Genomic DNA, 22,018 nt, shown 5'->3' with positions numbered 1-22,018 from the left:
AAGGGAAGGGTAAACCCCTTTGAAATCCCTCCTGGCCAGGGGAAAGCTCCTCTCACCTGTAAAGGGTTAAGAAGCTAAAGGTAACCTCGCTGGCACCTGACCAAAATGACCAATGAGGAGACAAGATACTTTCAAAAGCTGGGAGGAGGGAGAGAAACAAAGGGTTTGTGTGTCTGTCTGTAGTCGTCTTGGCCAGGGACAGAACAGGAATGGAGCCTTAGAACTTTTAGTAAGTAATCTAGCTAGGTATGTGTTAGATTATGATTTCTTTAAATGGCTGAGAAAAGAATTGTGCTGAATAGAATAACTATTTCTGTCTGTGTATCTTTTTTGTAACTTAAGGTTTTGCCTAGAGGGGTTCTCTATGTTTTTTTAATCTAATTACCCTGTAAGATATATACCATCCTGATTTTACAGGGGGGATTTCTTTATTTCTATTTACTTCTATTTTTTATTAAAAGTCTTCTTGTAAAACACTGAATGCTTTTTCATTGTTCTCAGATCCAAGGGTTTGGGTTTGTGGTCACCTATGCAAATTGGTGAGGCTTTTTATCCAACATTTCCCAGGAAAGGGGGGGTGCAAGTGTTGGGAGGATTGTTCATTGTTCTTAAGATCCAAGGGTCTGGGTCTGTGGTCACCTATGCAAATTGGTGAGGCTTTTTACCAAACCTTGTCCAGGAAGTGGGGTGCAAGGTTTTGTGAAGTATTTTGGGGGGAAGGACGCGTCCAAACAGCTCTTCCCCAGTAACCAGTATTAGTTTGGTGGTGGTAGCGGCCATTCCAAGGATAACGGGGGTAATATTTGTTACCTTGGGGAAGTTTTGACCTAAGCTGGTAAAGATAAGCTTAGGAGGTTTTTCATGCAGGTCCCCACATCTGTACCCTAGAGTTCAGAGTGGGGGAGGAACCTTGACATGGTGGCGCAGCGGTGGGATTAACCTGAAATCATTTTGAGATCCAGTTGAGATTTTTTGAACTAGAAATACAGATTTTAAAAAGGAATTTTTAGGAAGTCCAGAAGGCAGCTTTGAAACTGAAAGCAGCTTGGTTTCTCTCTGCTTTGTGGCCAAGCAGAGACAAAAGGGGATTATCTTGTGAATTGCAGGTTTCATTTGCCTGGAGGCAGGGTACTTAACTCCTGCAGGGAAATTCACAGTCTTCCAACCCAGAGGTTTGTTTTTTTTTTTCTTTTCTTCCTAAAAGTAAATAGGGGGTGTGTGCTCTACCCATTTGCCTGGAGACAAAAGTGGCAGGGTTTTTTTTAGGATTTTGATTTTTTTTTTGTTTTACAAGGAGCACAGGTTTGAAAAGAAATTTTTTTTTTTTCTTCGTTGGGCTGGGTAAGCAGGTTTCCAAGTAGTTGGAGGTTTTTTGCTTTAATTTGGGCCCAGAGCAGAGACAAGGGAATTGTCTTTTTCTGTAGGCTGACAATCACTATCAGAGAATAGGTATTCTATTCCAGCACAGCAAAATTTTACAGCCAAGTTTTGTTTGTTTATTTCTAAACCTCAGGTGTAAAGTTAGTTAAAAACAGAGAGGTTAGAATGACCAAATCCTCAGCTCGACTACAGCTGGAATTAGCCAAATTTCAGGCTGAGGAAAAACAAAGGGAACATGAAAGACAGATAGAACTCATGCGGCTGGAGAAGGAGGTACAGGAGGCTGCCCACAAGAGGGAAATGGAGGCAAGGAAGCATGTGGAGGAGGAGAAGGAAAAAGAGAGGAAGCATGTGGAGGAGATGGAGAGGATAAAGGCCCAGCAGAATATACCAACAAACCCTAGCAATCCTTCTCCAGGTACCACTTCCCATCCCAGAAAGTTCCCCACCTACAAGGCAGGTGATGATACTGAGGCCTTCTTAGAAAACTTCGAAAGGGCCTGCCTTGGGTACAGCATCTCTACTGACCAATACATGGTAGAGCTGAGGCCGCAGCTCAGTGGACCCTTAGCTGAGGTAGCAGCTGAAATGCCTAAAGAACACATGAACAAGTATGAACTGTTTAAATCCAAGGCGAGAGTCAGAATGGGGATAACACCCGAGCAGTCTCGTCGGAGGTTCAGAGCCCTAAGGTGGAAACCAGACATGTCATTTACCCGACATGCCTACCACATTGTGAAACATTGGGATGCCTGGATATCAGGAGCAAGTGTTGAATCTCCAGTAAATTTGCCCTTCCTAATGCAAATGGAACAATTCTTAGAGGGTGTTCCTGAGGAAATAGAAAGATACATCCTAGATGGGAAACCCAAAACTGTAATCGAGGCAGGAGAGATTGGAGCCAGATGGGTGGAGGTGGCAGAGAAGAAGAAAACTGGTCGCAGTTGGAGCGGAGACCAGAAGGGACCACCCCAGACCACACCCTATTACCGGGGGCCGCCCAAAGCCCCACCTACCTCCCAAAGAACCCTCCAGACCCCTTATCGTCCCACCACCCCGTTCTCCAGCAACCCTCCTCATCCCAGTGACCCGTCAGCTGGACGATGTTTTAAGTGTAACGAGCTGGGGCATGTAAAGGCCAACTGCCCCAAGAACCCCAACAGATTACAGTTCATTGCACCGGAATCACACCAGAGGTCCACAGGCCCAGATACCTCCCAGATACCCTTGGAGCGGAGGGAAGCTGTGAGTGTGGGCGGGAAGAAGGTCACCGCGTGGAGGGACACCGGAGCACAAGTGTCAGCTATCCATGCTTCCTTAGTGGACCCCAATTTAATCAACCCAGAGATCCAAGTGACGATTCAACCCTTCAAGTCCAACTCTTTCAATTTGCCTACAGCCAAGTTGCCTGTCCAGTACAAGGGCTGGTCAGGAATGTGGACTTTTGCAGTCTATGATGATTATCCCATCCCCATGCTGTTGGGGGAAGACTTGGCCAATCATGTGAAGCAGGCCAAGAGGGTGGGAATGGTCACCCGCAACCAGGCTAAACAAGCCGTGAGGCCTAGCTCTGTTCCGGAAACTTCTATCAGGACCCAGTCAGAGGTGATGGACCTGGACCCCAGGCCAATGTCTGCAACAGCAGTAGTGGATCCAGTCCCAGAGACCCAGACGGAACCAGTCCCAGAACCGGAACCAGCCGAACAACCAACACCAGACCCCGTGTCAGCACTGAATCCAGTACTTGCAACCTCAACACCAGAGGGCCCCACCGAACCTGAACTGGCAGCAGCCGATAACCCTACACAAGAGGCTCAGCCGGAGCCTGAATCCCAACATAGTGCACCAGCAGAGAGCGGTTCACAGTCAACAGAAACAGCTCCATCCCCTATATCGCTTCCAGAGGGACCAAGCCTAGGTCCACAATCCCATGAGGAACTGATGTCTCCAGCATCAAGGGAACAGTTCCAGACCGAACAGGAAGCAGATGAAAGCCTCCAGAGAGCTTGGACGGCGGCACGGAGCAACCCACCGCCTCTCAGCTCTTCTAATCGATCCAGGTTTGTTGTAGAAAGAGGACTTTTATACAAGGAAACTCTTTCTGGGGGACACCAGGAAGACTGGCATCCTCAGAGACAGTTGGTAGTTCCAACTAAATACCGGGCCAAGCTCTTGAGCTTAGCCCATGATCACCCTAGTGGCCATGCTGGGGTGAACAGGACCAAAGACCGTTTGGGGGGGTCATTCCACTGGGAGGGAATGGGCAAGGATGTTTCTACCTATGTCCAGTCTTGTGAGGTGTGCCAAAGAGTGGGAAAACCCCAAGACCAGGTCAAAGCTCCTCTCCAGCCACTCCCCATCATTGAAGTTCCATTTCAGCGAGTAGCTGTGGATATTCTGGGTCCTTTTCCGAAAAAGACACCCAGAGGAAAGCAGTACATACTGACTTTCATGGATTTTGCCACCCGATGGCCGGAAGCAGTAGCTCTAAGCAACACCAGGGCTAAAAGTGTGTGCCAGGCACTAGCAGACATTTTTGCCAGGGTAGGTTGGCCCTCCGACATCCTCACAGATGCAGGGACTAATTTCCTGGCAGGAACTATGAAAAACCTTTGGGAAGCTCATGGGGTAAATCACTTGGTTGCCACTCCTTACCATCATCAAACAAATAGCATGGTGGAGAAGTTTAATGGAACTTTGGGGGCCATGATACGTAAATTCGTAAATGAGCACTCCAATGATTGGGACCTAGTATTGCAGCAGTTGCTCTTTGCCTACAGAGCTGTACCACATCCCAGTTTAGGGTTTTCCCCATTTGAACTTGTATATGGCCGTGAGGTTAAGGGGCCATTGCAGTTGGTGAAGCAGCAATGGGAGGGATTTACACCTTCTCCAGGAACTAACATTCTGGACTTTGTAACCAACCTACAAAACACCCTCCGAACCTCTTTAGCCCTTGCTAGAGAAAACTTACAGGATGCTCAAAAAGAGCAAAAAGCCTGGTATGATAAACATGCCAGAGAGCGTTCCTTCAAAGTAGGAGACCAGGTCATGGTCTTAAAGGCGCTCCAGGCCCATAAAATGGAAGCATCGTGGGAAGGGCCATTCGTGGTCCAGGAGCGCCTGGGAGCTGTTAATTATCTCATAGCATTCCCCACCTCCAACCGAAAGCCTAAGGTGTACCATATTAATTCTCTAAAGCCCTTTTATTCCAGAGAATTAAAGGTTTGTCAGTTTACAGCCCAGGGAGGAGACGACGCTGAGTGGCCTGAAGGTGTCTATTACGAAGGGAAAAGTGCTGGGGGTGTGGAAGAGGTGAACCTCTCCATGACCCTTGGGCGTATGCAGCGACAGCAGATCCAGGAGCTGTGCACTAGCTACGCGCCAACGTTCTCAGCCACCCCAGGACTGACTGAACGGGCATACCACTCCATTGACACAGGTAATGCTCACCCAATTAGGGTCCACCCTTACCGGGTGTCTCCTCAAGCTAAAACTGCTATAGAACGGGAGATCCAGGATATGTTACAGATGGGTGTAATCCGCCCCTCTGAAAGTGCATGGGCATCTCCAGTGGTTCTAGTTCCCAAACCAGATGGGGAAATACGTTTTTGCGTGGACTACCGTAAGCTAAATGCTGTAACTCGCCCAGACAACTATCCCATGCCACGCACAGATGAACTATTAGAGAAACTGGGAAGGGCCCAGTTCATCTCTACCTTGGACTTAACCAAGGGGTACTGGCAGGTACCGCTAGATGAATCTGCCAAGGAAAGGTCAGCCTTCATCACACATCTCGGGCTGTATGAATTTAATGTACTCCCTTTCGGGCTGCGAAATGCACCCGCCACTTTCCAAAGACTTGTAGATGGTCTCCTAGCGGGATTAGGAGAATATGCAGTCGCCTACCTTGACGACGTGGCCATATTTTCGGATTCCTGGGCAGACCACCTGGAACATCTACAAAAAGTCCTTGAGCGCATAAGGGAGGCAGGACTAACTGTTAAGGCTAAGAAGTGTCAAATAGGCCTAAACAGAGTGACTTACCTTGGACACCAGGTGGGTCAAGGAACTATCAGCCCCCTACAGGCCAAAGTGGATGCTATCCAAAAGTGGCCTGTCCCAAAGTCAAAGAAACAGGTTCAATCCTTCTTAGGCTTGGCCGGTTATTACAGACGATTTGTACCGCACTACAGCCAAATCGCTGCCCCACTGACAGACCTAACCAAAAAGAAACAGCCAAATGCTGTTCAGTGGACCGGAAGGTGTCAGAAGGCCTTTAACAAGCTTAAAGCGACACTCATGTCTGACCCTGTACTAAGGGCCCCAGACTTTGACAAACCGTTCCTAGTAACCACAGATGCATCCGAGCGTGGTGTGGGAGCAGTTTTAATGCAGAAAGGACCTGATCAAGAATTCCACCCTGTAGTGTTTCTCAGCAAAAAACTGTCTGAGAGGGAAAGCAACTGGTCAGTCACTGAAAAAGAATGTTATGCCATTGTCTACGCTCTGGAAAAGCTACGCCCATATGTTTGGGGACGGCGTTTCCACCTGCAAACCGACCATGCTGCACTAAAGTGGCTTCACACCGTCAAAGAAACTAACAGAAAACTTCTTCGGTGGAGTTTAGCTCTCCAAGATTTTGATTTCGACATCCAACACATCTCAGGAGCTTCTAACAAAGTGGCTGATGCACTCTCCCGTGAAAGTTTCCCAGAATCAACTGGTTAAAATCGTCCTTGAGATGCGGAAAATATTGTTAGTCTTTATGTACTTGGTAGTATATTTAGAGATGCATGTGTCTTATTAACTCTGTTTTCCTAGAGCTCCAGGAAGAAATCCCAGCCAGTGTTTCACCCTAGCTGAGATTTGGGGGGCGTGTCATAAATATAAAGGGAAGGGTAAACCCCTTTGAAATCCCTCCTGGCCAGGGGAAAGCTCCTCTCACCTGTAAAGGGTTAAGAAGCTAAAGGTAACCTCGCTGGCACCTGACCAAAATGACCAATGAGGAGACAAGATACTTTCAAAAGCTGGGAGGAGGGAGAGAAACAAAGGGTTTGTGTGTCTGTCTGTAGTCGTCTTGGCCAGGGACAGAACAGGAATGGAGCCTTAGAACTTTTAGTAAGTAATCTAGCTAGGTATGTGTTAGATTATGATTTCTTTAAATGGCTGAGAAAAGAATTGTGCTGAATAGAATAACTATTTCTGTCTGTGTATCTTTTTTGTAACTTAAGGTTTTGCCTAGAGGGGTTCTCTATGTTTTTTTAATCTAATTACCCTGTAAGATATATACCATCCTGATTTTACAGGGGGGATTTCTTTATTTCTATTTACTTCTATTTTTTATTAAAAGTCTTCTTGTAAAACACTGAATGCTTTTTCATTGTTCTCAGATCCAAGGGTTTGGGTTTGTGGTCACCTATGCAAATTGGTGAGGCTTTTTATCCAACATTTCCCAGGAAAGGGGGGGTGCAAGTGTTGGGAGGATTGTTCATTGTTCTTAAGATCCAAGGGTCTGGGTCTGTGGTCACCTATGCAAATTGGTGAGGCTTTTTACCAAACCTTGTCCAGGAAGTGGGGTGCAAGGTTTTGTGAAGTATTTTGGGGGGAAGGACGCGTCCAAACAGCTCTTCCCCAGTAACCAGTATTAGTTTGGTGGTGGTAGCGGCCATTCCAAGGATAACGGGGGTAATATTTGTTACCTTGGGGAAGTTTTGACCTAAGCTGGTAAAGATAAGCTTAGGAGGTTTTTCATGCAGGTCCCCACATCTGTACCCTAGAGTTCAGAGTGGGGGAGGAACCTTGACATGAGTCCCACAATTTAATAAGACCCAACTTCACTTTAAAAAAAACACAATAGAGTATAATGTGAAACAACTTTCTTTTGCACAGCATCTCTCATAAAAACTATATCCCAGAATTCTACATCTATCTATTTCTAATGGCTCCCCTTACTATGTCTGAGTGCTACACAATCATTAATGATTAATGAGGATTTTAGCCTCACAATACCCCTTTGAGGTAGTGAAATATCACCCCCATTTTACAGATGGGGAACTAAGGCACAGATTAGAATAAGAGATTAAACAAGGTCACACAGGAAGTCTATATCAGGAATGGAGCCCAGGTCTCCGGAGTCCAAGTCCAATGCCCTTTTCACTAGACCATACTTCCTCCTATTGACAGAATTCAATATTCTTATTGTTTATTATTTGTATTACTGTAGAACCTAGCAGACCTAACCATGGACTAGGACCCCACTTTGCAAGGAGCTGTACAAACACAAAACAAAAGACAGTCCTTGCTCTAAGTAGTTCACAAGCTAACTATAAGACAAGAGATAAGAAATGGATACAGAAAGAATGGGGAGTACAAGAAAACAATTAGATTATATTGGTCAGCATGATACACAGTGGTATGTGCACACCAGCAGAGGAGAGCTAGGCAAATGAGAAAGATCTATATTTCAGATAAGATTGGCACAGAAATTATGTGAATAAGGGCAAAATCAAGACTGATCTTAGACCAGTGATGGTTGAATGCACTGTAAAAAGGGTGCATGTTCTGGTCTTGGCTGTGAGAATAGACATATCCCACTGCATACAAGGGTGATGCTTGTGCACAGAGAGTTGAACTGGATCATATGCTGATAGCAAAAGATGAACATAGACTTATTTGGAAAAGGACTGTATCTTTAACACATGGAACATCCTACTAACATGCACATATCATCACAGTTAACATATTTTAATAAATATTATTGTCTACCCGGTCTGGGATGGTGAAACTGACAACAAAATCACAGGGAAAAGATGGAAGTCAGAAAAACAAACAAGTAACAATAAATAAACGTTACACTTTTTTTTTGTTTTATATATATATATATATATGAATCACATATTACTCAAACCTGCAAGATGCTGAACAAACCCCTCAATGAGAATATAGAATGTTCACCATCCCAGGAATTGCTCAATACCTTGCAGAATCAGACCCATAATTGCCATGTAAGTGCATAAGTTGACAATGTGGTGTTTTTTTTCAACCAATTTGCTTTAAGTTTTTTCAAGATTTTCTCACAGGTAGTTCCAAATTTTTGGTGTACTTCTAAATTTAACCATCAAATTGCTGTAAAAATCATTTTTACTGATGTCTGATATAAAATCCCCTTATGTAAGTCATAACTTTCTAGGCTAGTACACATTTCTAGGCTAGTACACATCCCTCCCACATCAAAAAACTCATCTTAAAAATAACCTGAAATGCTGCCCAATTGATTTGAATACGTTGTAGCTGAATTTTCAGCTACTGAATTTTAAAATACATACTGAAATGCTTTTAATGTTTAAGACCCAGCCTCTTCTTACTGTTCCCACAAAAGACTAGAATGAAGGCTGGTAAGCAGCAATTTGCCATTTATTCATAAACAATTACCTTAAATTAGAAACGATATACAGAGTCACCAATTCAAACAAAAAATCATCCATTTACAAATTGGAATTTGCTTTTTTGTGTAAAAGTAGAAATTAGACTAAACAATGATTTTATAGATGCTTTAAGGAAGACCTATTATAGATCTGCTATACTGGGCCAGATCCTCATTTGGTTTAAATTGGCATGTTTCCGTTGTAAGCAATAGAGCTATACCATTTTACTTTAGCTGAGGATCTGGCCCTGTATCCTCATATGGCTTCCTAAATCTGGGCAAAAAACAATTCTAAGATTGTTAAAGCTAACTTATGATGTAAGAATAAAGTAGCTTTCCCACCAAAGAGTTAATTTTTAAGTAATGAAAATATTTTTGGTAAAATAAATGTATCTGAAACAAAAAGTTTCTGAGTTGTTTCACTATGGAGTGTTTCACTACAAAACCTACTGACATATTATTTTAAAAGAGGAAAAAATGCACTGGAGCACGGCAGAAGCAACATGAAATAGACAGAGGTACACTTAATGGTATCTCCTTACGAATACAAAATAAATATACAAGCAGTTTAAGATAATGTTTAAAAAAATATCTAGGAAACATGCTTTTTTGGAAAAATTGTGAAGTAGAGATCACAGAGATTGCCCAGTTTTGCAAAACCTTCCTTCAAAACCCAGGCCTGACTGAAGACATTTCATGCTCTGGAACTGGTATTTAGTATGGAGTTCAGTTTAAAAACAAATAAAAGCAGCTGCATTTTCAAGTTAATAATACCAACAAAGTGGTGATTTCCTCCATTAAAATAGACACTTTTATTTATATGCAGACTGTATATTGTATTTCTCTTTTTTTTTTTTTTTAACTTCAATAACTTTGCTTTTGGATACATTTAACAAATTTTAAAATATATTTTAAAAAAATCATTTGCATGAGCCCCCTAGTGTAAAACCTGATTGCATTCAGATCTTTTGCTTAATTATTAAGGAAAATCAAAACAGAAAATCAGTACAACTGATTAGCATTGCTAAAGTGTTTACATTAGCAATTAAAAAAAACCCCATAGATGAGTCATTTAACTCTTGCTGCCTACACTATGCACTGATGTGTCCTGCTCAGAGATCCCTGTTTGCTACTATATAGTGCAACAAAAGTCTCAACAGGTAATATTCTCAGTATTTTTCCAGTGCCCCCAATATGCGGTGTCTACCATATACAGTACAAATGATCTAACAGCTGAAAACATTCATGTTGGAATATGTTCTCTGTCTACATGTTACTGATTAGCAAAAGTATGTGTAAGTAAACAACTCATGTAAGAAGAGAAAGATCTTCTGACCTCATACAGATTTTTGTATAATTTATTACACTGATGTTGTAAAAAGCTGCTACCAGGCCTAGAGCTATAAGTAATTCCATTTAAATCCATGGTAAAGTGTTCCAAAGAGGTGAAGAAGAGCCTCCAGAATGCTCCCTTGTTGCCAGCAATATGTTTGCATATTTAAAACTGCAAAACTAACAAACAATCTAGGAAGTAAGATGTGAAGGCTCCACCAAGGCCATGTGTAAGTTTGCAGAGTAAACTTTAAAAGCAATTAATTTGACTGGTAACCAATCAGTGCAACTCTTTCAGCATAAATGAAGTACCCGCCCATCCTTCATCAAGGCATGACTGAAACCAAAATAAATTCAACCTAGCAACAGTAATAAGTATTTCTAACCACATTTTTTCCTCAAAAGAATAGGTAGGATGAACAATGACCACCCAATAATTTACAACAGAAGGTGTTAGAATTTGATTGCCCCACCTCATTTTCTGTTACTAGTACTGGAGGCAAAACCCAGATTTGCAAACAAGCACCATTGTTTTCATTTTGCAGGATACCTGATGGAATTCCTTGGCAATCTGGTCCCTGATCCAAAGTTCACTAATGTCAGTGTAAAGATTCCCATGGACTTCAGTGGACTTTGGATAAGGCCCAGGGTCTAGACCCATAACAGGAATATGATGCTGATGCCTGAAACTGCCATAGGTTGTTCCCTCTGTCACTTACGTCACCTAAACAAGGATAACACGGAATATATATCTGGATGTATGTGTTTGCTAAATCAAACAAAAATAATTAATAATTCTTCTATGAAAACTTTCATCTGATAATCCCAAAGAGTTGTATAAATATTAATGGGCAAAGTTTAAGATGGGGGTATAAATAACCTATAAACTTGTATTCACATGAGTTACCAAGCAATTAAAAAAGTCTGTCTAGTAACCGGGTGAGCAGGTCCTGTAATTGCACTTTATATAGGGATAGTTAACTGTTACTATACCTGATTTGTGCACACAAATCTGGGGTTTGTAGATGTGCCCACTGCACCCACTTTTGATAATCTGGGCCTCATTAAGAAAACCGCATAATACCCCAGTAGTAGGTAATATTACTATACCTGGCAAGCAGTTAACTTTTTTTAAATTAAGTTCAGGATCAGAAGTAGAAAAAAGGAAAGGAAAGCAAACATTCCTCATTTACAGATTGGTAAATGGAGGCCCTACTCACGGTTCTCTGCTCTAAATACTCTGCTGCATAACAAAATGTAAATGTTGGGAGAGGTGGGGGACAAAAGCTAAAATAATGAAAAACATGAAAGCAGCAGAAGCTGCTCAAGGCAGTGGAGAAGTATTTTATGTTCAGCAGAATCAAATGCTGTTGGTGAATTAAGCGGTATTAGAACTGCAAAGCAACAGAGCTATAGTATGATACAACTGCTAACATGACACACTGGACTGAAGAGAAAGGAAAATGCTGATATAGTTTTCCCACTACTGTTGCAAAAGTACTTTTATCTCTGCAACATAAAACATGCAGCAGAAACATATAATTGAATTGGGAAAGGAACTTCCAGAAAAGGAATATCTGCTTTGTTATAATCAGTCAGATATTTTTTGTTCATTTCTGTCCTTTTGTACAGATACTGTATATTTGTTTTGGAAACTTTCTGACCATCTATTGTGCACTCTGTGAAACTGGTAAACTAGGTGCCAGCTCTTGCCAAAACTGAGCACTGACAAATCCATAGCTAGAAATCAGACCAGCTCTCCTGTTCAAGATAGGTGTTAGACTTGTAAGGATGTTTAGACTCTATAAAATGCTTGTAAGTTGCTGCATGCATTAACCTTACTTGTAATATCTATAGCCCATGCTGTAAGGTAATATGTAAGTTTTGCTTTATAACTGTAAAAATGCCTGCTCTGAACTTGTAAACCCAGGAGAAGGAGTGGTTCCCCGGCCCACCTTCTTGTCAACTTTTGGGAATGGGCCACATCCACCCTGATTGAATTGGCCTCGTTAGCACTGACCCCCTTTGGTAAGGCAACTCCCATCTTTTCATGTGCTATATATTTATACCTGCCTACTGTACTTTTCACCGCAGGCATCTGATGAAGTGAGTTATAGCCCATGAAAGCTCATGCCCAAATAAATTTGTTAGTCTTTAAGGTGCCACAAGGACTCCTCGTTGTTTTTATCAAAACTAAGTGCGTCATTGTGAAGCATCACAATACGAAGCCTGGGCTAATTGCCTTCTCACACCTGTAAAGCAGCTATGTGCAAGGAAGCCTGTCCCATCAACTTGAATTCTGGAAGAAGAAAATAAAGATAGCTGACGTGAAAATTCTTCATGTCTTTGCTGTTTGGACTCTCACTGGGCTGAAGCTAGGAAACAGAAGCAGAGATCACTAAGGTTCTGCTTTGGTCCTGCTTTGAGCAGGGGGTTGGACTAGATGACCTTCTGGGGTCCCTTCCAACTCTGATATTCTATGATTCTATGATTCTATGATTCTAAGGTCAACCTGGTTTAGCCTTCAAAAGATATTCAGTGCTGAGAGATTACTACAACTCTGTCACCTTTCGGAACCATAGACTGTAACTCATTGGTGTGTATATGTTGCGTGCTTTAACCTATAAATAACTCCCTAATTCCTTTTTCCTAATCTTTTTCCTTAGTTAGTTTACCATAGGACTGTGTACAAGAGCTGTCTTGGTGTGAGTTCTAAGGTACAAATTCATCTGGGGTAAGTGCCTGGTCTCTAGGGACTGGAAGCAACTTAAATATTTTGTGATCTTTGGTGTAAGTGACCATTTATCACTAAATCCAGCTTGCCTGGGTTGCCAGATAGACTGCAGTTCCCAAGGGGACTGTCTGTGACTCTACGATAAGACTCATATAGTGATTCAGGAGTTCACATTTGTTACTGGGTTGGTGAAATCTAATTATAGAACATACCACCGGTTTGGGGGTGTCAGACCTGAAATTGGCACTCACAGTTGTGAGCCACTGCAGACAATGTGACACATTGCATTCCCTTGTATTACATTTGTACACAGCCATCCTGCTCATATGATAGCAGATGATGTTATTTTAAAAAGAAATAAGCCCTTGTTCAACATACTTTCATTTTCACATTGTGTTTATAAATTGTGCAATCAAATTGAGTATGGTGTTGGTGATTTAGGAGGTGGCCCTCTTCTCTCTCAATCCCTATTGTTTAGGACTAAGCCAATGCCTCAGAATACCATTAGGTGATACAAGACCATGCTCCTGTAAATGTCCCCAGATGAGAGACAGAACTTGAGTGTCATCTAAAGAGCTCATGGTACTTTTTGCCAGAATAGCAAGGTTAACACCAAATTCTATTGGTAGCTGTAATCTATGTCCTTAAATACCCACTTCAATTCCACTAGGGTAAGGTATTTTTTTCTTCCTTTCCTAACTCATTGTGTAGTGTTTAGTGTAACGTTAAATCATTTCACCCTAGAGGTGTTAGTTCTTCTGCTATATACCCCACTTGTTTGTAAAGCTCTTTGGGATAAGGCACAAAATAAATGTAAGGCAGCATCATGACATAGGGCATCTTTTTTAAAAAAGAGTCTTTCTTTGCCAGGGACACAAACCTTAATTAAAACAACAATAAAACCAAAACAACTTATCAAAACTTGAATTTGACCTCATCTTGTCAGCAATGATTAGTCTCATGCTAACTTGTGACTATGAAAAACCCAATTGTTTTTATTGATTACATTACAAAATTAATGGATGAAGAGAATGTAATGCAGTACATGTTTTATATGTGGAGTTTAAAAGCGAGTTTAATGCAGTGACTCAGAAAATCTTGCTTGTAAAACAAATATGAATTTATTTGCATATGATCATGGTCACATGGACTGTAAACTGGCTGAAGAACTGTAAATGAAGGTAAATATAAATAAATGGCAGCTTGTTATTAAGAGAGGTTTCTAGGGAGGCACCACTAGGATCAATGTTAGGGTCAGTTTTATTTAACATCTTTATTAATGATCTGGAGGGGAAAGGTAAATGGCATATTAATTAAATTCACAGATGTTACTAAATTGAAAGATATTGCAAACATCTATGAGGACAGACAAATAATAGAGAAGTCAAAAATTCAGGCAAAAAATTACAAAATGAGAGTCATATTAGAAAAATGCACACATATATATCTGGGGGGGATAATCCAAAACAGAGATGTTCAATAGGATGAGAATACTTGAAAGGCAATAATGCTGAAAAAGACCTAGGGTGATATTGGATTGCAAATTAGATAGGAACTTGCAATGTGTTACAGCAGCCAAAAAGCTAATGAGATTTTGGGCTGCATGGGCAAACTATCATATCACAAAACAGGAAAAGAATAGTCCCTCTGTATATGGCTCTAGGGACAGCGTACTTGCTATACTGAGCACAATTTGGGCAGCTTCCATTTCAGAAAGATGGCAAACTGGAGGAAGTTCAAGAAGCATAAAAATTATCCAAGGACTCGAATGATGGATTCATGAGTGAAGATTATGAGAACTAAATAGCATAATTAGTTAAACGATGAGGGGAGAAAGGGTGTGATATGCATCTACCAGTATTTAAGGAGTGTAAACGCAAAGGATCAGCATGTGACTGGGCCTTGGGCAGTTGCATAAGGAGGGAAGAGAGAGTTACAAGAATCTTCCCCTCTATTGCCCCAATGCAGCAGTCAGACATGATCACAGTCACTGAGAACCCTCAAGCACAGAGACTGTGCCTTCCTAGGTTTCCCAGAAGCATGTAATCCCAAAAGGAGTAAGTCCATTTTCCTGTCTCCCCTTCTTGCCAAACATGGAGAGGCGTGCAGACTGCAGCTTCCCCATGAAAGCATGGGCACAATCTCTTCCAGAATTGCTCCATGGAGGTATGGCCTTACATTGCACCAACTTGGATTAGTACCTCCAAGGTATATTTTGAGCCCAAAAAGAGAAAGGAAATGTTTAAAGTGGTCTTAGGTCGTATAAGAAGGGATATCAGCCTGAAACAGAACACAGGAAAATTTGGGCTGATTCAGGAAATTAATAAAATAGTTGTGGTGTATGTCTTAAAAATAGACCAGACAAATAGACGATTATACTGTAATAGACCTCCATTACTGGGCAGATACAATTTGTTTTTTTTTAAGTGCCATGCTTAATTTTGGTGATGAAAAAAGTAAATAATGAACTAATATCTCTTTTCCAGCTTTAATATCTTAGATCATTTTTATTTTCCTGTGACAGGTATGGCACCTGAATGACCTGGGTAAATAAATAATTTCACAGTCCACATTTTGTGCTGTTTCTTGTAGAAACGTAGTTTATTTATATAGAAATTTTCAAACAAAAGAATCCAAAGCACCCTGCAAAAAATATGCAAAGGAGTCACTTCACCCCCTGCTTAGCTGCAGATACTTCCGGGGTGGAATGTGGTTAGCCAGTATGCACCAGCAACACTACAGAACAATTTTTTAAGAGAGGAAGTAAAAAATAACTTCTTTTGCGAGGTGGAATTTAGATGGCCAGAATGAAATGTAATTACTCAGGCTGGAATTCGGACGCTAACATGTTTAACCTCTCAAAAACTGCCCTGTGTGTCATCCAGCGCTGCAGCATGACCTAGGTGGCTTGAGTAGCACAGTGACGCCTAGCACCATGCCACAGTATTACTGTTGATTACTGACTCAAAGAAAAATACTATTTAATCATCAACACATTCTCCTGAAGTGCCTTGAAAGTCACGTATCCATATTTTGTTCAGAACTAATTCTGCTTCCTGTAGAAAATCAGATGAAAGCACAGCCCAAGATCTCATGTTTTTATTTCAAGTACGACTCTATAGTCTTCCAAGTTCACTTTGTGCCAAGTAATACCCCTCTGTAGGGGGAGTCTTCACAGGCATAAAGCTGGCAGAGCTGCCTCCTTCACCAGCTCCCCCTAGCACCAATGTGCTTGTATAAAGAGAAGGAGGAAAGAGCAGGTTGGGTTTATATCAGGGGCAGAAGGAATGTGGTGGAACCATAGGTTGAAGTGGTTTCCATCATATACAGGGTTTACAGTTTGGTTCAATGGCTCTCAGCACTATACAAATTGTTCCAGCATCCCTGGGTGGTACCAAACTCCACTGCGTCCTTTGCATCAGTAGCAGAAATTAGAGTGGACCTCTACCTTCCACCAGGGTCAGGTGGCCAAAGATCAGAGAACCGGAATCTGTTCCCAATCGTGCCCAATATCCACCACATCTGAGCACAGCTCAGACATAATGGAGAAAAGAGGCCTTAGTTTTTCAGGCAGGTTGCAAATGTAGGGCTTGATCCTGCAAACCCTTAGTCACATGAGGAGTTGAAGTCAGTGGAAATATTTGTGTAAGGACTGCTCACATAGGAAAGTTTGCAGGATGGGGCTCTTACACACATTTTTCAAACAATTGACACAAATCCCCTTTCGTCCAAGTGTGTTGTTCAGTTTGTTTCTATCCTTATGAAAGGCACCAAATAAAGTTAAACTGCTAAACTTTCTAGAATCCAAACTAAATTATCTGAAAAATCACAATTTTCAGAAGATTAAATACCAACTAGAATAGAAATCCTGAAAGCTCTTCTTTAATATCAAGAACATTACATGAGTCAAACAAAACTATATACTTATTAAATGTTGTGTATCTATTGTATGTTTCTGATTTATGTATTACTGGTATGTCATTCATTACTTCAAAAACAGGAAAATCCTCCAAAACTCTTAACTTTCCATCTTACCAAACTAAATGTTAAAAGAAGAGCATAGTCAGGAAGAAAGAAGCAATGTGTGATATGATGTAGGGTGGACAAGAGAAGAGAAAATTGTTTTCAAGTAAAACTAATGTTGATGTCTCTGTGTAAACACAGAGATCAAAATAATTTTCAGAGAGAACTAGGGCCCATATTACTGCAACATCCACACAGGCAGATCTCCACAGACTTCAGTGATACTCCACAATAGTACAGGGGTTTTCCTACACAGATGCAGTTGCAGGACTGGAAATGTCATTGTTTCCTAAGAAAATGGAGCATCAGATTACTTTGTCTGACACAAAGATGGAGATCCAGGATCAATAAAAAAGAAAATTAAACCATTACACTGACAGGGAACTTCTCTGAGGTACATTTGTTATGTTAGCAAAAATCTTATTGTAAGAGTTCAATATTCAGAATGCTATTTTTTCCTCTCTCTTTTCTACACATTACAATAAGGATATTTGTCAAACAATCAAAGTACAGTTTATACATATAACATTAAAATGACAGTGGAAACAAGCCAGCATTTTGAAGAAAACTGATTACTTGCAGGGATGGAGGAGAGGGAAAGTTGCCTTTCCTTTTCCCTGAAAAATCTCAATAGGAAGAGCATACACACACACTATAGAGATTGAAATTTTTCAGGGAAAAAGAAATGCAACTTTTCCTCTCCCCCATTCCCTGAAAGTAATCAATTTTCTTCAAAATGCTGGCTTGTCTCCACTGACATTTTAATGTTATATGTTCTGTGACTGGGAATGATTGAAGAGTGGAGGTATTGTTCTGGAATGACCAGATCTATGCTTTTAAAGAAATGCATGCTTTTAGTTTGTTATTCATGTATGTGAGGAATTGTGATTTAGTGGTTACAGCGTGGAATAACAAGATAAAGGAAAATTCAGTCTGGTCTAGCACCACGTGTCCCATCTTTAGCATACTCTCTGTCAGAATAATTGTTGAGGATAAATCTAACCTCAGATGCTTTGGGATTACCATCACAAAAAAGAAATATGAGATAAGAGTATTGAATTTCTGAATAAAACTATGAACACCTTGCGGTTGCTGACAAAGTTGCCCAACAAAATCCTGTGGTTGACCATGTACACTCATTCCTCAACTCCAGCTGTGCCGAAATCCTTATTTGTGCCTTCATTTCTTCTGATCTTGACTATTCTGACTCCCTTTTCTATGGCCTGCTCAAACTTTCCAGATTTCAGCATATGCCATTGGCAGCCTTCTCACCATATATAAAAGAGTACAACCACTTTGCTCGGACAACTCCTCTAGCTCCCTCTTCATTTTAGGATCCAATTCAAACTTGTCCTCCTTACTTTTAAAATACCTCTGCTATCTTGCTCCAACATTCTTTAAGACACTTTCTCTCTCTCCCCCCTTTCTTCTAGGTTCATCCACACATCTATCACTAGCTTCCTCTCTTTCCTTTACATATCTCATTATTGCTGAGGCAAGATCCTTCTTCTCTGCAGCTCTCACCAGCTGTAAGAGCCTTTCTTCTATACTCTCCATTCCTCCTTCAGTGACATATTTTCAAAATCTCATCTGTGGACACCTCATTTGCTTATGCCCTTTAATTTCACTCTACCTATTATCATATGTTTAAAAATTTAACTGTAGTACTGTTTCACTGCATTTAACTTGTTAAATCATCCAAGAAGACACTACACAAAAGAGAGTGTATTATTTTGACTCTGCATTCTTTACATATATTGAGAATATGGCTGCCACAAGCATATCACTGTACTTTGTTACAGAATTTAACATTCAAATGCTGTGACTTAAAACGAAAAAATATGTTAATTAACTATGAACGCCATCTCATTCTAAGAATCTATGAAATTTTTGAGCAGTTCAATGCATTCGTTATAAGCCTTTCTTTATATCTCTAGGAATCTAGTTCAAAGCAATCTATGATTCATTACAGAAGATCCCCCTCATGTCAGCATTATACCACAATATACTGATACAGAAGTCTGGGTAACCCAGAAATGTGTTTGCCCACATTGCCAAGAGAAAAGGTATGAAGAAATTAATGAGCATGACGTGCAACCAGGCACTCATTCACAAAGATTAAAATGGGCACCATTCCTTCTTTTTCCCCCCAAGGGAAACAATCTCTTTTGCCTCAGAATTAGAGTGACTAATATGCAAAACTGAAAGATCCTTTTTTGCTCCTTAAACTTACTTAACAAAACATTAAATATTAAAGGGCCAAATCCTGTTCCCATTGAAATCAGTGGGAATTTTGCCAAGAGATTTCAATGGGACCAAGATTAAGAGGCAGGATGTTACACGCTAGGCTGACTCACCAGCACTTGAGGTTCTTTTCAGTGCTTCTCTTTGCAAAAGCAGTGTGCTTGCTGCTAACTGTGCTGAATGAAGAGTGCTATAGTGAACAGCATTTGCACTTCCTAGATCAGAGCTAGTTATACCCATTTTCCCTGTATACCCATCCCCTTTCACTGCAATGTTTGTCTACACACTCTTGCCATCAGGCACCACATTCATGAACCTCTGTTTATGTGATGGTTGCTCTTGCATGCATCTTTGTCCCTCCTGGTTTACATGTGGAGTCACAGGCAAGATTCAATTTTATTCTATGTGCTCTTCTTTGGAAAAAAGACACAGCTATAGCATGAGTCTTCAGTACTGAAAACTATATATCCCTATACGATCCTTGCCTGAAATCAGCCTAGACCTTTACATATTTACTTACTAACTTGTTTGATTTGCAAGGTCACATTCAAGCCTCATTAACATAGGGTGGCAACGTAAATTGGTCTAATTTTCCTAGTTGTGAGCCTTTAACACCTGCAGGCCAATAATAACATTAACAACTGGTTTGCTGTAAAATCAGCTGAACATTAGAAAATCCAGAGCCTCGCAGAGCTTTTTTTTAATCCTCCTTAAAGTAAAATATTGCTTTTTGTAGAATAAAGAGAAATGTTACTGAATAAACTTAAACTCTGGAAAATATAATATTGTTAATATTAGGGATTGGGAGTAGTAAAAGATTTCCATTCCATCAATGGCAAAGTAAACAACGTTACATATTATGCATAAAAATGCTTTGATAGTTAAGAGTGATTTAATATCAAAGTTTCCAGTTGTGATTTACATCACTTTCAGTTTTTCTCTTACTACAAAAAAAATTTTTTTTAAAGATGTCCCAAATCATTAAATCTTTACATCCATTTCCTTTCATGATGAACCCGACTCTGTTTTAAAAACAGAGCCTGGTTCATCATGAAAGGAAACTAATGAAGGCACTTGCCTTAGAAACTGTAACAATCAAAGAAAGACCCTTTTGGTTGTAATTAATATTTTTTTAGATAATTTCTCTTATTAAAATATGTTAATTTACTTTGGTTTCAGGTTATCTGAAACCTTTCTAAAAGTGAAGTCTGAAGCTAATTCCTGCTGCAAGCAGTGTAATTTGAAGCTAAAAGAATTGAGACTGCATCTTTATTAACATGAGCAGAAGGACTTAAATCCCAAAACCGTGATCCTTATATGACACATGTTGCATTCTTTAAATCTGCATCTCCTCTTTCCATTACTGGATGCAAAAGGGCAGCAGCACCAAAAGCATTCTGTCATTACAAAAATGGTCTATTCACAGCATTGTCTGACAAAGTACCTACATTAACAATGCACCCCATTCAGTGATCTGATTTTTACAGACATTTGTACACCAAATTCAAAAATCTCTATGATGGTGGGTTTAATGAGGTACTCTGTTATTCTCTGTAATAAAATTTAAAAGAGAGAGACAGAGTTCTTCAGCTTAATTGCCACATCTGTTATTTGGCACTTTACTGTGATTGACTGGAGTGTATGTGTCAGAGACTCTGCCAAAAACAGGCACATTGCATAAATAGACTTATAACTTATAGCCCAACTGGCATTAGCACCTTATCTGTTACGACTTCTACTGTTGGTCAGTTAAAACAATGCATCTATTGGCCCAGGTTCATTCTGTAAAGAGTTATGCGGTGGGTGGTTGATTTTTTTTTATTAGAAACATTTACTGGTTTCAGAAGTAAGGGTTATAATAATTTACATGCACATTTTATAAGATGGTGTCTAACGAGAGGAGTCAGCAATCCACAATGCCAAATGGGACTAAATTTCGTGTTTGCTTACAGTTGTGTAGCACTGTTTTGATGTGGTTGTAGATCAACAACCAAGTGCTGGGACAACAAAGAACTACTATATTACATTTTATGGTCTTTTATTCTTATTAATCAAGTTTGTATACAAAGATAGAGGATAGGAGGTGACACACATTAAAAAGGTATCAATCTTATTTCAGTAAATAATTTACTAATTAGAGACATGGTCCATATTTTGATTTTTTTTTCACCTCAGTTAGGTCACCATTTTCAGTTTGGGCACTGAAATGGCAATAAATCCCAATTACCCATTTTGGGAGGCCTAATGGCTAGTTTTCCTGCCTACATTTTATTTTATAAAACTCTGTGAACTAAGAACGGAGAACTATGCAGCCACCTTACAAATTTCAGTATATGAAGCGTATGATTTTTCTGCTCACATTGCTACTAAGCTTCAGAGAGAGAGCCCGGTTCATTGAATGAAGAGTCAACCTCTTTGCTTTGTATACTTCTCCACTGTTCCATTTGATTAATCTTGAAACTGAAGTCTTTAAGGCTTTCTTGCCCTTGGCTGTTTGATGATATGAGATAGAGTATTAGGCTTTGTGCATTCAATCTTGAGAGCTCACTGGCTATCCAGAGCTGTTCTGATAGATGAGAAGGTTTGGGTGGGAATGAAAGTGGTACTGTCTCTTGCAACCTGTAGAACTGGGTGCTCACTTTTGGGATGAAAGCTGAATTAATTCTGCTACCTACTCCTTGTAAAAGGTACAACATCATGGCTGTATGATGCTCCCAGCTCTGACATTCTTCTTTTTGGATTTGATCAGAAGATTGAAGCTCCATTCGGCCCAATCTATCAACTTCCTGTTGAGCAAGTCTGCTGTGATGAAGTTTCTCTTTCAAATTCAGGGTACATGGGGAAGTGGGATTTTTCTCCATCCAGAAGAGTAGGGGAGT

The 22,018-nt window shown here is 40.4% G+C and overlaps 1 protein-coding gene across 1 annotated transcript in view; it reads right to left on the bottom strand.

Annotated features, from left to right (window-relative positions):
• MEGF10 (multiple EGF like domains 10) overlaps positions 1 to 22,018 on the bottom strand; it is a 147,702-nt gene that overhangs the window by 100,842 nt on the left and 24,842 nt on the right. The window lies entirely within an intron of this gene.

The sequence above is a fragment of the Lepidochelys kempii genome, chromosome 5 (assembly GCF_965140285.1).
Source record: "Lepidochelys kempii isolate rLepKem1 chromosome 5, rLepKem1.hap1, whole genome shotgun sequence".
NCBI lineage: Eukaryota > Metazoa > Chordata > Testudines > Cheloniidae > Lepidochelys > Lepidochelys kempii.
Note: the sequence above shows the minus strand (reverse complement) of the source record. Positions and strands in the feature narration are given on the sequence as shown.